General features: G+C 51.1%; 1 protein-coding gene across 6 annotated transcripts in view; it reads right to left on the bottom strand.

Annotated features, from left to right (window-relative positions):
* The window catches only part of WDR37 (WD repeat domain 37), a 608,563-nt gene that overhangs the window by 492,015 nt on the left and 98,365 nt on the right, over nt 1-18,183 (bottom strand). The gene's annotated exons all lie outside the window — the stretch shown is intronic.

The raw sequence follows: 18,183 nt of genomic DNA, 5'->3' as shown, positions 1-18,183 counted from the left end.
GTGTCTTAAGGACACCCTGCTGCACCCCTGAAATTTACATGTGCGCGCATACATGCCCTAAGGGCACGTTATGAGCGTCACATGGCACCTTTAGAAATTCCAAAAAGTGCGTTTTTTGAAGAATTCGCAAATTACCACCAACTACAAGTTGGTGGTAATTTGCGATTTCTTAGAGTGAAATCGCAAAACTTTCTTCTTTCTTACCTACCATTTAAGGAATTGCTTTTTGAGATTCCTTAAATGGTAGCGCGAAATTAAGGAATCGCAAATTTTGCGATTCCTTAATTTTGCAATGCGATTTTTTTAATACATCGCATTTCCCGTTTTTTTTGTCGCAAACGCTATTTTGCGATTCGCAGCGTTTGCGATAAAAAAAAAAAACACTTGATACATCTGTCCCATGATTATGAAAAAAAGCTTGTCCACCAGCATATCCACTCAGGAGTCAGATCAGTTAGACAACCTCCCTCCTGGGAATTGAATAACATGCTCCCCAAATTAATGGGGCCTTCTTTTGAACTGATGTACAAAGCAGCGTTAAAACACCTTTCGTGGAAGATGACTTTCATAGTTGCGATTACTTCGACTAGAAGGGTTTGCAAACTTCAAACTGGATCGATGAGTCATTTTCATTTGAAGCCAACTATTTTGTTGTTTCTTTCTTCCCAAATCCTACATTAACTGCAAAGAGGTATTTACATGCTCTCCAGGTTAATAGGCATCGTCTTGTTATCTAGACAGGACAAATAATGAAGAGTGTGCTGTATTATTACAACATTTGAAATATAGGGGAATAATTTGGTTAAGAAATGGGCATAGGCTGGAATCCTGATATATGTGTAAAGAACAAGTTACCTCTGACACCATGGATTGAACAAACAAGTTACTTCCCAAACGATTTTTTTTATTATCTTTGGGGTATATGCATCTGTGTTAATCTAACTTTTTCATATTGAATTTGCAAAAAACAATCATACCCGTCACAGGGCAAATTAGACCGACACTTTTTTGTCTTTTCTTCTCAATATATACAAATAACCAATGAAAATGTGTTAATAAAAAACAATGTGCCCATCAATTATATACAGTGCGGGGGGAGGAGCCAAGATGGCGACCGGGACGGACGTGTAAGCTCCGGGCTCCGCGAGCCGTCCGATCCTGCACCGAAATCCTGGCATTAATCCTGACTGGACCTTGTTTAAACGGAGGCACGCGAGCACGGATGTCGCCGGTGTTCTTTTGGGACCTCTGCCGACTATTTATACGGTGAATTAGCACCGTTTTCCGACCCCCGACTCCGACCCGGGACCTGGAGCTGATCGCCGCCATTGGACACGGCTGGGCGCCGTCGGCCGGACACGCTGACACGGCACTGGCTGGGGCAGGAGCGCTGCTGATCGCGGAGACGGAGTGCATCGCCCCTTTTTAAGCGGTAAGGCTCCTTGCTGGGTTGCCCTGCTTCCGAGAGACACTGGAACCCGAGTCACAACGTTTTCCTCCCGACTTTCTGCTTGTGGACTGTACGGAGTCCATCTTGGGGTGCCTGCTCTACCGCTGCCTGTCCACACCGCTGGTTGGAGAGAAAGCTCTCACTCTGCCCTGCCCTGGACCTGCGTGCCGCTAGCCTGTTGGTGGCTCCCACTCTTTCTGCTCTCGCCTGCAAAGCCGCCCCCCCCTCTCTGCACTGCGAGCTTGTTGCTGGGGTGGCCATGACGCCCCCTTCCCTGTAGAAGGAAGATGGCTGTCTCTCTATCCTCAACGGGCAGTATCCTTTCTATGCCTGAACTGGCGATTTACCCGGGGGAGCGCCCGTGCAGCGAAAGTCGGCCAGCAACACAGAGGGAGCCGACCCGTGGCGACATCCTGGCTGCCCTGCTCGATTTGCGGGCGGCATGGCGGCAACAAGCCCATGTACTGGAACAAAAGATAGTGGGAGCTGCCTCGTGTCTCACAGAACTGGGTTCGACTGGCCCCCTGCTGCCGCTGTCTATCCCTGTCCGAGAGACAGTTTTACACCGCGTGACTGTGGAGATACGGCCGGACCCTGGATGTACAGCCGACTGTTTCTCTATTGCCGAAGATACTGTTGCAAAGTCACTTTCCGCTTTGCTGCCTGATACTGTTGCTACTCCTTCGACACTGTGGCATTCCCCAGAGACTTCCCGGGCGCTGGTCCCCCTCCCTGCCTTTGCCACCGTGACTCTTTCTCTGCGTTTGCGGAGTATGTTTCAACTTGCGGCAGGGGGGCGCCCCGCCACCTGGGCATCGATATAGTGGTTGATTGGGGGCGCTCACTTCCTCCTCCTCTTCGCCTTCTTTGTTGGGAGAGGCCATTTTGTTTCTTTGTCCAGTTTGAGGGGAGTGTACAGTGGTGGACATGTCTGGATGTATTTCGGCGCTCTGGCCAAGGCTGAGGATCCTCCGCACATCGACTTGCCGATTGACTGGAGATGACCTGGCCTGGAACGTTTTTTGCTCTGTTTAGTGCGCTGGGGGGGACGCTTCTCTTACTTTAAGGTGGTAGTTACAACATCCTATCGTTTGTCACCGTAGCCAATAGGTCGGCTCTGGGCGGAGTGGGGGGTCTGGAGGTAGATTACTTGGTTCTTATTTGTGCGATGTCTCCAAAATCGGTGCTATATCTGATGTAGGAACTATTGAAGTGCTCGTAAGTCCGGGTAGCTTGATGACTGTGGGCTCCTCCCCCACCTTTTTCGTTTCTTGGGAGTTTTAGATAAGTTTACACACTTTTCTTACTCCCTATATTCAAGGGTGATACTTTTTCTTTTCTTCTGCTTCTCTTCTAAATTTCGGGTTTATTGGGCGACAGACACACTGCCTGGGGGGGGGGGGGGTGGGGGGGGGGGGGGATAGGCCGTAGCCTCTGCATGCGTGTAGGGTGGGGGGATGGGGTAATTTTCTTTTCGGTTTTGGTTTCTATGGTGCCTTTTATTTGGTGTTCGTCCTCTTTCTCTATGTCTCTCGGTTCCATGTTAGGTAGTATGGGGGGGTGGCGGTGAATTCTGTGTACTTTCCTGGTTCTGCTACCTCTTCGGGGTGACTACGCTGCCATCCTGTCTGGGGGTCCTAGCTTCCTGGGTATTCGGATCTTTAGACACACTGTCGATGAGGTTAGACCTCAGCTGCATGGGCTGTTTTCTTCTTATTGTTTTTGTGCATTTATGTTGTCGGACTTGAATAGCTGCATATGAAAAAACCTTAAAAAATTAACCTTCACGACTCCTGAGACACGATACCACTTGGCTTTACAGTGTAACTTTCGATGATTAATGTGGTCCGCATGTGATATGGTGTCAACGTAATGTATGCTATGACGCATCAACAGTTTTCGTGGCCGGCCGTATGGTTGTAGGCCCGTATTTGTACTCCTGATATTGCGTAATAAAGGTTTTCAAAAATTTAAAAAAAAAAAAATTATATACAGTGCAAAATAGATTTAAACATACAGTGCATTATACAACTAACAGTGCATCAAAAAGTGATTTAAAGGTACATATAAAAAAAGTGGCTGGACATAGCGTCCGGTAGAACAAATAGTCATGTTAACTTCTGTCACTATGGACATGGGCAGATTGCTGCATTTTACTGTCCTCATGTTACTCTATTTTTCTAGCCAGGGGAGGGGTCAGAGATGTTACTCAAAACTCGCGGATGGCCCTTAATTTTTTAAAGGGCTGTTTTAGTCCCCTTTTGGGACCTAGTTTCAACTCGGTTTAACATAGAACCTCTCTCAGGTGGGGCCAACGCGTTTTGACCTTCTGGACGGCACATCTTTTTGTGAAGGTCTTCGTCAGGGGTGATAAGTTTTTCAAGAAAGGACTTGTGTACCGCAGTAATGTTTTGGAGGCCAATAGGATCCAGTTGTGTGGTCCTTGTGCTTCTTAACTGTAGTGTGAGCTATTCGCTTCCCGTCTCACCGCTGCACGTATTAATCTTCAGTACGGCGCCGTTCTTCTTAAAACTTCTAGAAGTGGCGAATGATACTGTGATGTGACTCAATGCAAGCAAGGCTTTTTCATCTCTTCGTTGACCGAACCCCTTGTCTTGATTGAAAATATTACCGCTCACCAGGGTGCTCATTGTGCAGTCACCATTTAGTTGGAGCCTTTCCTTTGAAGGCAGAAGGCTGCATCCCGCTTACTATCCCACTGGAAGATTTTTGCTTTTGGAGAGTCTGATAGTGCCTTTTTTTCCATTTGCTGCCCTTTCCAGTAAGGGGTATGGGAATGATGTTTTCCCTTACAGAAAAAAATTACACTAAATCAGTGGGATTTCTTTCTTTCTCTCCAAACTCACAGACTTTAAAGTCTCAGCGTCAGATTTCGTACCTAAAAAAGAGAACCTCAGTCAGAACTATGTCTCTCACACACACCATGACAAAATCCTGCTGTGGTTAGGTCTGCCATGTCTCTTGCTAAACCCATAATATTGTCAGATGAAAACATGCCCTCCTTGGCAGCCTTCCAAGTAATCCCACCTTTTCTCTCTTGGAAAATGTTTGATGAATTGACTCAGAGTCCCAAAGTAAAAGAAAGCAGAGGAATTAGCATCTGGAATTGTAGTCTGTATATTGAACTACCCTGAAACCCTGTAAAAGGTGTCACAGAAGGCTACATGATTATCTACCGAAGAATCCTAGAAGGAGTAGATCACAGAGAAGCTGGTAATAACTCTTTTCAACCAACAAAGGCAGATGAAGCATAACTGTAGTAAAGAGATAATGTTCTATGCGGACTACTCCTCCTTGGACTGGGAGATACAGACCTTTGAAAGCCACTTTGTCTGTGCAGGGAAATGTATTCCTTCTTCCTATCTGAACCTCTTGTGAGAACATCCAGATTTCTCTATGGAGTCTTAGATAATCGTCTCTGTACCCAAGCTCTTGCTGGTGCGGATCAAAAACAGATTCTGGTATCTCAAAACAAAAAGAGGTTGTGAAGGTTGGTGCTGCAGGAATGTGTGGTTGATCAACATCTCCAAAAGAGACTGCTACCACCACATCAGCAAATTCTAGTGGAGATTGCTACAAAAGAACAGCTCTCTTCCTTGGTTTCTTGCCAGGCGCCACCACAGGTTTTTCCAAATTGGTAGATTTGGAGCCCTCCAAGGTCGAAATATCCATCAACTCCAAAACAGAAAACTATGAACCTCTCAATGCTGGCATGTGGGTGCGTCTCTAGGCCGATCTCCTGCTCCTCAATTGTCAGTTGCCTCTTTGTCACCTGTAGGACAGTTTCCGAGAAATGTCAATCCATGATGGAGTGAGTCAAGAAGACGCACCACACAGACACTGTGAGCATCATTTCTTGACATCTTCCTTCTACAAGCTGGGCATTTACCAAACAGTGTTGGCACAGTGGCCAGGAAACCAGGGAGGTGAAAACATTTCCAAGATCATAGGGGAAAAACAGACCTTTGAGAACAGAAAAAAGTGTCAAAAGACAGGAAACGTCCATAGACTATAACCGAAGATGAAAAACGACCAAGCATGTTGTTAATAGCCAAACAATGCTTTAAATAAAACCTGGATGTGTTAAGTATCTTCCTCACATTTATTTTTGGGCCGAGTATACCGTTTACACTGGACAAGAATTTTTAATGTAGGTTATTTAATCTACTTTAGGGGTTGTTTCTCAGCCAAATTTACGGTTATTTAAGAATGTTGGCTAATTGTTTAAAAAAAACTGTAAATGTTGCTGTTTGAGCCGGCGTCATTTCTTTGAACTGGACTGGGAAACAGTGTGTTTGGCTGCTTGCATGAAATCTTAATAAATTCTGTGTTGTCATATTGTCTTGTCTGGGAGCCAATGCTGTACCTGTGAATGTCATATTTGGCAAGGACTGGGCTTTGGAAGAACGGGTCCTTCTCAGCATTGAGATCTTGTAAACCAGATTGTATAGATCTCCCTTGGTTTAGGGTTTCTAACTCTGGTACAGCTACTGCAGTGTACTTAAATACAAATGCTCTAAAATTTTAAAAGTTTGTGAATTTTAAACTAATGTACAGTTTTTAAGAAATTAGGGCTGAGCATGGAAGTTTAAATAGAAACCTTGCATATGAGTTCTGAACAATTCGAAAAGGGTGAATGGTGACACCTGCCTGGGTGACGTGCCAGGCAGCACTGCCTGAAGGCATAGGTAAACCACCCCTCTAGCAGGGCTCACAGCTCTAAGGCAGGGTGCACTATACCACAGGTGAGGGCATATCCGCAGAAACACCCCTACACTATTATGGTCCATTTCCTATCATTTTAAATGCAAGTGAAACCATAGAGAGTACATGGGCCAGAAAGTCAACAACTCGAGTTGCCCAGTGCCATGATGCCATTGTAAGATTTATTTCTAGCATGTACTCAGTGTGCCAATCAATAGTGCCATTTGAAACCTACTAACCCTGGTGTGGTCTCTGACAAACTGTAGGCAGCCAGCCAGCAACCACCAGACATCTTTTCTGAACCCCTGGATGATGAGCCTCTGCTCTGTGGCACCATAAACAATGCATATCCTGGGCAGAGGTGTCACACCTCCTCCCCCGGGATGGGCCAGTGCTCAAAGAAGAAGCTTCAAAGGCCTGCTGCCTTTGTAATGTGACCTCCAGCCTCTACTGCTTGCAGCAGATGGAGGCCCCAGTTTACACCCCCACTTTGGGGAGGAGAATAGGAGGTGAGCCCACCTCTGCCAACCCCACCCCTAAGGTGAGGGAGGCGAGGTGAGCCACATCTTTTAGTCCCCGCCATCTTGAAGATGGGGGGACCCCTCCAATCAGGGTTAGGTCTATGTCTCCTCTCAAAACAGGGTGGCACAATAGAGAGTGTAGTCACCCCAGGTAATGTGCCCATTGGCCCTACCTGCTACTCCCCTAAAACACCCCCAAATTTAGCATTTGGGTGGTTCCCTCAGACCTAGAAACTAGCTCTACGAGGACCTAAGTAGAAAGAAGACACTCCTGTAGAGAAGATTGAAGACTACTTCCTTGGCCCAAGCCCTACCGGCCGGGCTCCACCTTACACGACCATACGACCGGTCATGCAGCCAGTAACCTCTGAAAACTCTGGGAGGGCTGCTGCCTTCGAAAAAGACTTCAATATCTAGAGGACAGTGGCCCTGTCCAGAAGAAACCTACTACAAGGACCCCCGATCCAGGGGGATCCACATCTCCTGTTCACTCCGCACCCAACGCCCACGGCCAGAGTCTGGGTGGCCCTCCTGCCCAGTGAACCAACCCTAGTGATCCGGACCCTGAATCAAGTGCTCAACCTCTCCTGACCGCCACAATGGCACCTCTAGTGTGAACCTGAAGGGTTCCCCCTCCTGCTGCCGACGCCTTCCTGCTGCCGCTGCTCCGAGCGATCCAGCCGCCGCTGAGCCGCCCGTCTGTGCCGATTTCCCGCCGCTGCCTCCCTGCGGCCCCGCCCACCACCAGCCCATTGGCCGCCCCGCTCCCGCCTCCCAGCTGACCCGCCCTCCCGGCTACTGATTTATGACGTCCCTAGAGCGACCGCGCAGCGGGAGCGCCGAAGGTGCGCCAAAGGTAAGCCAGTCTGCGCCCGTCCGCGCCTGGACCGCGCCCAGTGCCAGGACCCCTGGCCCCCGCAGACCCCAGCCCACCCGCCGGACGTACGACACCGCCACCCTCAACGCACTCAACTCCGGCCGATTCCCGGGCTGCTACCGAGCCACCCCAAGACGCACCCACGGACCCTTCTGCTACAACTCCTGCAAGTTCACCTGCATCCGGACCTGCACTACTCCAGCACCGACCAAGACCAAGACAAGCAACAGCAGCAGCCACCTGAAATGCATCCTGCTCAACACCCGCTCCGTCCACAGACACGCAGTCGAGCTCTGGAACCTGCTCGACACAACTTCACCAGACGTCGCCTTCCTCACGGAAACCTGGATGAACACCTCTTCAGCGCTTGACATCGCCATCGCCATCCCAGACGGCTACAAGATCATCCGAAGGGACCGCATCAACCACACCGGAGGAGGCATCACCATCATCCACAGGAACACCATCTGCATCACAACCAACACCGACGACACCCTCGCACCCGCCGAGCACCTGCACTTCCAGGTCCACATCAACCCCAAGACCACCCTCAGAGGCACCCTCATCTACAGACCCCCGGGACCACGCACACAATTCAGCGAAGACATCGCCGACTTAATCAGCCCGCACGCCCTCTGCTCCGCTGACTACATCCTCCTCGGGGACCTCAACTTCCACCTTGAGAACAACAACGACCGCAACACCACCACCCTGCTGGAAAACCTCGCCAACCTCGGTCTCAAGCAGCTGGTGACCACCCCCACCCACTCGACCCAGTCTTCTCATCCAGCAAGGACATCGCCTTCAGCCACGCCAACGGACTCCACTGGACGGACCACAGCTGCGTCCACTTCAGCTTCAGAAGGACCACGGTCCACCACCACCAGCAACAGGTTGCACGCAGAAGCTGGAACAAGATCACAGCCGACCAGCTCGCGACCTCCCAGAGCATGAACCCGCCCACCAGCGCAACAAACCCAAGCCAGGCGGCCACCAACCTCACGAAGTGGATCAGCGACTAAGCAGACGAACTCGCCCCCCAGAGGACCCCGCCTAGCAGACCCGGTAGCAAGAAAGCCCCATGGTTCACCGACGAACTCAAGAGCTCCAAGAAGAACTGCCGAGCCCTCGAGAGAACCTGGCGCAGAGACCCAACTCCGGACAACATAACTGCCCTCAAGCTCGCCACCCGAAAGCACCACCAACTCATCCACGCCACCAAGAAAACCGCATTCAAGGAACGACTGGACAACAACGCACACAACAGCAAGGAACTCTTCAACATCGTCAAAGAGCTCTCCAACCACAACGCCGGAAACAACGACATCACCCCTTCGCAAGACCTCTGCAACTCCCTCGCCTCCTACTTCCACAACAAGATCACGGACATACACAACAGCTTCAACACTCAACCGACGCACGCCACGACCGAACCACCGCCCCCCACCACCACCCTCCGCGCCTGGACCCCGATCAGCACCGAAGACACCGTCCGCACTATGAACTCCATCCACTCCGGATCTCCGACCGACCCCTGCCCTCACCACTTCTTCAACAAGGCCGACGCTGTCATCGCACCCCACCTGCGGGACATCATCAACACCTCATTCGACACCGCTACCTTCCCGGAGAGCTGGAAGCACGCCGAACTCAGCGCCCTACTCAAGAAGCCATCAGCCGACCCCACCGACCTCAAGAACTACCGCCCCATCTCGCTGCTCCCGTTTCCTGCGAAAGTCATCGAGAAGACCGTCAACAAGCAGCTGGCCGCCTTCCTTGAGACGAACGGATCCCTCGACCCCTCGGAGTCTGGCTTCCGGGCCAATCACAGCACCGAGACCGCCCTGATCGCAGCCACCGATGACATCCGAGCTCTGCTCGACAACGGAGAAACAGCGGCCCTCATCCTCCTAGACCTCTCCGCGGCCTTCGACACAGTCTGCCACCGTACCCTAGTACAGCGCCTCAGCAATGTCGGAGTCCAGGAGAAGGCACTGGAGTGGATCATCTCCTTCCTCACCGGAAGGACACAGAGTCCACCTCCCCCCGTTCAGATCTGAAGCCACCAAAGTCATCTGCGGCGTTCCTCAAGGCTCCTCGCTCAGTCCAACCGTCTTTAACGTCTACATGAGCCCCCTCGCAGACATCGCACGCCAGCACAACCTCAACACATCTCCTACGCCGACGACACCCAGCTGATCCTCTCCCTCACCAACGACCCCGCCACCGCCAGAGCCAACCTTCACGAAGGGATGAAAGAGGTAGCCGAATGGATGAAGAACAGCCGCCTGAAACTGAACTCGGACAAGACGGAAGTCCTCATCCTGGGATCCTCACCCTCTGCCTGGGACGACTCCTGGTGGCCCCTCGCCCTAGGCAGCGCACCCAAACCAACAGACCACGCACGCAACCTGGGCTTCATCCTGGACTCCTCCCTCTCCATGACCAGACAAGTCAACGCCGTCTCCTCGTCGTGCTTCAACATCCTGCGCATGCTACGCAAGATCTTCCGGTGGATCCCCACCGAGACCAGGAAGACGGTCACCCAGGCCCTCGTCACCAGCCGTCTGGACTACGGCGACTCCCTATACGCCTGAACCACCGCCAAACTCCAGAAGAGACTCCAGCGGATCCAGAACGCCTCAGCACGACTCATCCTGGACATCCCCCGTCGCAGCCACATCTCCGGACACCTGAGAGACCTGCACTGGCTCCCGGTCAACAAGAGAATCACCTTCCGACGCCTCACCCACGCACACAAAGCCCTACACAACCAAGGCCCAGGATACCTCAACAGCCGCCTCAACTTCTACGCTCCCAAACGCCAGCTTCGATCGACCCGCCACGCCCTCGCCGCCGTCCCCCGCATCCGAAGAGCCACCACAGGGGGACGGTCCTTCTCCTACCTCGCCGCCAAGACATGGAACTCCCTCCCGACCCACCTCCGCCTGACCCAGAACCACCTCGCCTTCAGGAAGCAACTCAAGACCTGGCTGTTCGAGCAGCAGCAGACCCCCCTCCCCTAGCACCTTGAGACCCTCTGGGTTAGTAGTGCGCTATATAAATGCTTTGATTGATTGATTGATTGACTGCAACAAAGCAGGTAAGAAGAAATTCGATGTCTAAAGGCACACATGCACTTGTATGTTTGTTGCTGCTTTCTGCGCCTCTCTGCTGATCCTATCCTCCAAAGCTTGGCCCCCTGCAACCGATCTACTTACCTGCAAACAGTGTGGCTCCAAGCACCCCTAGTGTCCATTGAAACACATTGGGACGAACTCAGATTTTGACCTCTGCGCCCGGCTGTCCCTGTGCCGCAGGTGTTGCATTTTTGGTACTCACCTGACCCTTGCCCATTGCTGACCTTGGGTCCCGAAGACTAGAAATGCAATTGTGATATTTACCTGTTTAACAGTAATATTGTTTCTGAATATCTCCTTGCTTAGGTGCGAATGGGCTTCCAGGCGGATTCAAAAGGCCTTGCATGTGGGGAGAAGTTGACCTTGCCTGACAGGATGACCATCTGGGCAGTGCCCAGGAGGTTAATTCCCTTCAATGGGGCGTGCCTTGTCACAGGAAGATTTAACTCAAACCCAGGCTCCCCCCTTTATGGTCATTCTAGCCAGCCAGGCATCAAATCCAGTGGAAGAGGGCTGCCCCCAGGACCTGTTTTCAGTGACCACAGGGGAGGGTTTGCTCATTTCCATGGCCACACCTCTAGGGTGGGTACAGGAGATCTGCACAGTGGAAGAAAAGGTCTGCAGTCTTAGTTTTGCGTAGCGAGGCACACTGTGGGAATGTCTGCAGTGCACAAAAGAAATGCAAAAATGAGTAGGGTTAACTCTAGAAACACTTTTCCTACTGATAAGGAAGGGAACCAGGAATCATCTCCACACAGAGGTTGGTATCAAGCATAAATGTGGTACGCCTGGGAACCTTTTTCAGAACTGCTGAATACAGAAGAAGGACTATACCTGCTGTTGTGACTTGTGAGGAGAACCTTAAGGGCTGGATCTCCTCCCACGTGAAGCAGGACTAAGAAGTGGACTCCAACGGTCAGTTGGCTGACCTGTTAAGCTACAGAGACACAAAAGTTGCAAGAAGGCCACTTTTCTGAGAGGGACCAGCTGACCAGTTAGAATTGGACTGGCCATGGATCATGCTGGTGGCTTCTGTGGAGTGAGTCCTCACCCCGCAGCTAGGCTGGTTCTGAATCTTCCCAGGCGCTCATCTGCCACCAAGGCGAGAAAAGAACTTCATTGGCTGCCTATACAGGCCAGAATTTCATTTAAACTCCTCTGTCTTGCCCACAGGGCGGTTTTTGGACCAGGGTGAATGTCAGCAGCCCTACATGCCAAGAACAGATGCATACTGGTAAGTAGCATATTCCGTTTGAGGCATGTGAGCTGCTGAATTCATAGCTGTGCATAGAATAAATAGCAGTTACCTCCTTATGGGCGGTTGCCTGTGCCAGCTGCAGCAGTCTGAAAGAGAGTTCTGAGAACAGCCTGTCCTACAGCAGCTTGCTGTTTGGAGTGTACATCTACGTAGTAGTGTTTGGTAAATGTATGTATGGTGGTCCATGTGGCTGCTCTACATATATCCTCTAGAGGAATGTTACCTAGGAAAGCCATGGATGCCCCTAGCTTGCGTGTGGAATGCGCTCTTGGGGGAACTGTTAAAGTGCGTTTAGCCTTTTGATAACCGATTTGAATGCATTTAACTATCCACCTGGCTATACCTGATTTGGAAATAGGGTTGCCTTTGTGTTGTGGAGAGAAGGCAACAAACAGTTGTTTAGTCTTTCGAAAGTCTTTTGTCCTGTTGATGTAATACAGGAGAGCTCTTTTGACATCTAAGGTGTGCAGTGCCCTGTCTGCTACTGAGTCTGGGTTTAGAAAGAAAACTGGCAGTTCCATGTTTTGATTAATGTGGGGCTGCGAGATAACCTTTGGCATGAACTTGGGGTTGGTGTGCAGCACCACCCTATTAGCATGAATTTGTAGGTAGGGCTCTTGAATTGTGAGGGCTTGAAGCTAGCTGACTCTTCGCAGCGATGTGATGGCTATTAGAAAAGCCACTTTCCAAGTAAGAAACTGTATCTCACAAGAATGGAGAGGCTCAAAGGGGGGCCCCATGAGCCTGGTGAGAACGATATTTAGATTCCAGACAGGCGAAGGAGGGTGTCTGGGAGGGATCACTCTTTTAAGGCCCTCCAAAAAGGCTTTGATGGCAGGCACTCTGAAAAGTGAAAGGTGCTGCCTGTTCTGAAGATAAGCGGCTATAACAGCCAAATGTATCCTGATGGAACTATACGCTAGGTTGCATTGGTACAGATGCAGCAGGTAACATATGATGTTCTGCGTGGACACATCTAGCGGATTAATGTCATTGTTGGAACAGTAAATGACAAATTGTTTCCATTTGGCTGCATAGCACGCCCTGGTTGTAGGTCGCCTTGCCTCTTTGATGATGTTCATACACTCAGGGGGCAAGTTGAGGTAGCCAAACTCTATGACCTCAGGAGCCAAATCGCTAGGCTCAACTGTTGAGGATCTGGGTGCTGAATGTCTCCCTGGCTCTGAGTGAGGAGGCTGGGAGTGAGGTGCACCCGTTGGTGAGGCACCACTGAAAGTTCCAGGAACGTGGTGTACCAAGCCTGCCGTCAACACGTTGGAGCAACCAGGATGAGCGTCATGGAGTGCTGCCGCAGTTTGCGCGCCACCAGCGGTATGAGTGGGGCTGGGGGAAAAGCGTACGCAAATCTGCCTGACCAGTTCATCCATATCGCATTGCCCCGAGACTGCGGGTGTGGGAACCTGGCGGCGAAGCTTTGGCATTTTGCTTTCTCTTTCGTGGCGAAGAGGTCGATCTCTGGATGACCCCACTGCTGGAAGTATGGCTGGAGTACCGAGGGGTGGATTTCCCACTCGTGCATCTGATGACTGTGCCTGCTGAGAAGGTCCGCCATCTGGTTGTCTACTCCCGGGAGATGCTCCGCCATGAGGAAGATGTTCCTCTGAATGGCCCACTTCCACATGCTCTGGGCTAGGTGAGATAGCTGCGGGGAGTGTGTGCCTGCCTGTTTCTGGATGTAATACATGGCAGTCATGTTGTCCGTCCGGATCAACACGACCTTGTTGCACAGGTGCAACTTTAACGCTTTCAGTGCAATGAAGATTGCCATCAGCTATAACAGGTTGATATGCATCTTTTGCTGTTGCGTTGTGCATAGTCCCTGTACAGTGTAATGGAGGACATGCGCTCCCCAACCCTTGAGAGATGAGTCTGTCGTTAGCACTATCAGTGGGACAGGCTCTTGGAACGGTCGTCCCCTGCAAAGGTTTTGTGGATTCCACCAATGCAGAGAGTTGTAAGCCCGACCGGTCACCAACACTAGGTCTTTTAGATGCCCATGAGCCTGGTTCCACTGTTGTGCTAAGCATTCTTGAAGGGGACGCATGTGCAGTCTCGCGTGCGGGACTATGAATATGCAGGATGCCATCATACCGATCAGCTGCATGAACACCTGCCCTGGGAGTGATTGTTGAGGCCTGAACCTCCGAATGAGCAGCTGCATGCTGTTGACCCTGGCAGAGTTCGGCTGCGCTGTTGCTGTCAGAGTGTTCAATGTTGCCCCTAGGTACTGTTGCACATGGGCTGGCTGCAGGTGTGACTTCGTGTAGTTGAGTGAGAACCTCAGACTGTGAAGGAGGTGAATTGTGCGCGACATATGGCTGACACACTGCTGGGCTGACTTGGCCTGAACGAGCCAGTCGTCCAGGTAGGGATAGACGTGAATATGTTGTCTTCGAAGGTGCGCAGCCACGGTCGCTAAGCACTTGGTGAACACTCTGGGGGCAGTGGTGACCCCGAAAAGCAGGACCTTGAATTGGTAATGCTGATTGTTGATGGTGAACCTGAGATATTGTTTGTGACTTGGGTGAATGGGAATGTAGAAATATGCATCCTTGAGGTCCAGGGTCGCTAGGAAGTCGCCCTGACTGAGCAACGGCAGGACCTGCTGTAAGGTTAACATATGAAAGTGTTCTGAAAGGATGTATTGGTTGAGGGGTCTGAGGTCTAGAATGGGCCGCAGGGATCCGTCATTTTTTGGGATTAAGAAGTACAGAGAGTACACCCCTGTACCTCGTTCTTCTGCAGGCACGAGCTCTATTGCCCCTTTTTGCAGCATGGAGAGTACTTCTTGCTGCAATAAGTGCATGTACTCTGTGGACATAGGACGGTGCCTTGGGGGTATGTTGGGGGGGGTGGAGGTCAGTTCTAGACGATAGCCGTATCGGATAAGTTGTCTCACCCACCTGTCCGTGGTAATGCCTTTCCAGACTGGCAGGAACTGCTGGAGTCTTCCCCCGACAGGTGTTAGATGGTCGGGGGCAGTGACAAGGCGCCACTGTTTGTTGGGAGCGGAGGATCTGGCGTAGTTATTGCCACGTCCTCTGCCTTTGGCGCTGTTCCCACGGTATCCACCCCTGGTATTCTTTGTGTAGGTGGATTGCGTGCTCCCTTTGGTGTATGGGCCTGCTGTAAAGCCTATCCTCTAGAGGCTCCCCTATTACCGGAGCGACGAAAGGAACTGTCCCGAAACTGCTGAGATTGCAGAGCCCCCATGGATTTTGCGGTCTCAGTGTCCTTTTTTATCTTTTCGAGTGTTGTGTCTACCTCGAGACCAAAAAGGAAGTCCGGGTTAACCGGCTGGTTGAGCAGAGTTGTTTGAATCTCTGGCTTGAAACCAGATATGCGGAGCCACGTGTGACGTTTTAGCATCACACTAGTGTTTATGGCCCTAGCTGCCGTGTCTGCTGCGTCCAGTGCACATTTGATGGACGCATTAGAAATCAACTTCCCTTCCTGTATAATCATCTCTGCTCCCTCCTTGTAAACATCAGGCAGGTGTGGCAACAACTTTTCTAGTGTGTCGTAGTGCGCCCTGTCGTATCTAGCCAACAGGGCCTGTGTATTGGAAATCCTCCAAATATTAGCAGCCTGCGCTGCCACTCGCTTTCCTGACGCCTCCAGGATCTTTGATTCCTTGTCCGGAGGTGGAGCGTCACCACTAGTTTGTGAGTTTGCCCTCTTGCGGTCATTGGCCACTACAAGGGAGTCCAAGGGGAGCTGGCCTTTGATGTAGGTGGGGTCCACTGGAGCAGGCCTATATTTTCTCAATCCGTGGGTTGATAACCCTAGCTTTTGTGGGTTCTTTGAAAATGTCCGCAGCATGCTTGAGGACCCCTTTAAGCATAGGCAAAGTCTTAGTGGATCGTTCAGAGGTGGAGAAAGTGTCAAACAAGAAATCTTCGTCCACAGGTTCTGCGTGCATTTCCAAGTCATGGTTGAGTGCTGCCCTTTCTATCAAAGCGTTAAACGCCGCCGTGTCCTCAGTTGGCGATGTTTTGACGCTGTAGGACTGGGCGTCTGGTGCAGCATGTGGATCATCAGGGTCTACAGTTTGATCTACCGCCTCAGACCACTGTTGTGGTTCATCTTGATCAGTGTCAGCGTGATAAGTGAAGGCCGCTTGACCATAGTCTTCACCCATGTCCTCCTCGCTCTGTGCTGTAGAATATGCCATTTGCTGCGAATAGTCCTGAACGTGCTCGAAGAGAACTGGTGAGGTGGCAGAGTCCTTCTTCCGTTTAAGCGGAATTTTGTAACCCTCCAAGGGATGTTCAGGTGCGATTTTCCGCTTGTGGATGGTTAGTCTGCCCGATTCCGAGTCAATAAAGAGTTTTGACTGGTTGTCGTACGAGGGTTTGTGGAACACAACCCCTTCGGGGGCGGGCTTCGAAGGCGTCGACGACGTCTTTGAAGGGTCGGTGCCTCTGTGTTGTTCGAGATGCTTCGCTCCAGCCGTTGGCTGAAGACGGAACTTAATCGGAGGGTGGGCGATGGTTTTGGAGCTTGATGTAGTGGTCGATTCGAGCTGCTTCGGCTCCTGATTAGGACGCTTGCTCGATTGCGTCGACTCGAGCTCCCGGCGTGTAGCATTTCTAGCCTTAGGCATCGACGAGACTTGCTGTTTCGGGTCGGCTTTGGCTTTCGGCACAAGTTGTTTGCTGAGCAGTGGCTTGAGCCCAGAAATCTTCGGCTCGACTGCCTTCTTAGTCTGGAGGCCTTTGGCCTTGTCGCCATGTTTGTGCGTCGACGTAGACGCCGACGAGGTGACGTGTTTGAGGGTTGAGCTCTGCTTCGACGCTCCAGTCTTCGAGGCGACAGCCATTTTCGACGCCAAGGGTCGTCGATAGTCTTTGATTGGACTGACGTCGACGTCGAACCGACCACCATTTTAAGTAGTTTCGGTTTCAATTTCGGCTCCATTGGTTTCGGTTTCGATTTAGAGGAATCTACCGATGGCTCCTTGGATGTATTCTTAGCCTGGCTTGGACGCGGGGCTATAGAACGTGAAGGAAGATCTTGGCTAAGGCCTCTCAGCGATGCCTCGACCTGAGCCGTAGGGAGCATAATGTCAGTTATAGGCCCCGCTACTGCGGTTGGGCCAGGCTCATCACTGGAGTCGTTATAGACGGCTCCGATGGCCCCTTCGTCGTCCCCTACCTCGACAACGTCTTCTTCGTGGACGTACTCTTCAGCTTGCTCGTCCACCTCGAAGTTGGAGTCATGCTCCGACGCTGGTTCCGACTGCTCTTCAGGAACCTCTTCTTCGACGCCTTCTTCGTCACCGGCCTCGAAGATGTTGACCGGCTCGGGCGCCGACTGTTGCGCCGACTGCCTCGGGTCGAAGTTTAAGCGTCTTCTTGGAGCAGAACTTCGAGCAGGCCATACAGCTGGCCTCGTCGTGCTCTGGGGACAAACATTTATTGCACACTGGGTGCACATCAATGTGGGGGTATTTCGAATAACAGATGGGGCATCGTTTAAATGGGCTCCGATCCATCGTCGTCGTAGTCTGGGCCTTTGGTGTCGAAAGCGAGAACCAGCTTCCGACGTCCAGTTCGAAGAACTGGAAAGGAACAGGCACCGAATGAGACAATACCGACGCTTAGAAGGCCTTAGGAAAGAGTCAATACAAAGTTTCCGAACTAGAGTCGAGAAAGTACATCCGAACCCAATGGCGGAAAAAAACAATCTGAGGAGGGAGAGGATGCCCATGCGCACTGTAGTCCAGGGGAGGAGCCACCTATCTTGTGATACTTCAAAGACTCTTCCAGGACAACAATGTGCAATCATCCGGACCCAACACTAGGCGGCGATCTATGCACAGATATGAATTCAGCAGCCCACATGCCTCGAACACTTTCTTACTGTCCCGAGATTCAACAAGGTAAGATGGGGTGGAAGAGCATTCTCCTCCCTGGTGCCCAAATTATGGAATAACTACCATCTGAACTCTCTAGTCAACCCTCACTGGTGGTTTTCCGTAAACTTTTGAAGATATGGCTTTTTTCCCTGGCGTATTAATTAACTAATTATGACTTCATCACCTTCTTTCTTTGTTATGGTTTTCTGTCTGTTACCTGCGCCTTGATGCCCTTTGGGGTTACGTTTTTGTGCATTATAAGACTCATTCATTCATTCATTCATGATCTGGAACCCTCTCTGGCGGGCAGACTATCCAAAATCTAACTCTA

This window comes from Lissotriton vulgaris, chromosome 10 (assembly GCF_964263255.1).
Source record: "Lissotriton vulgaris chromosome 10, aLisVul1.2, whole genome shotgun sequence".
Lineage (NCBI taxonomy): Eukaryota > Metazoa > Chordata > Amphibia > Caudata > Salamandridae > Lissotriton > Lissotriton vulgaris.
The sequence above is the reverse complement of the archived record's forward strand: the minus strand, read 5'-3'. Positions and strand labels throughout refer to the sequence as shown.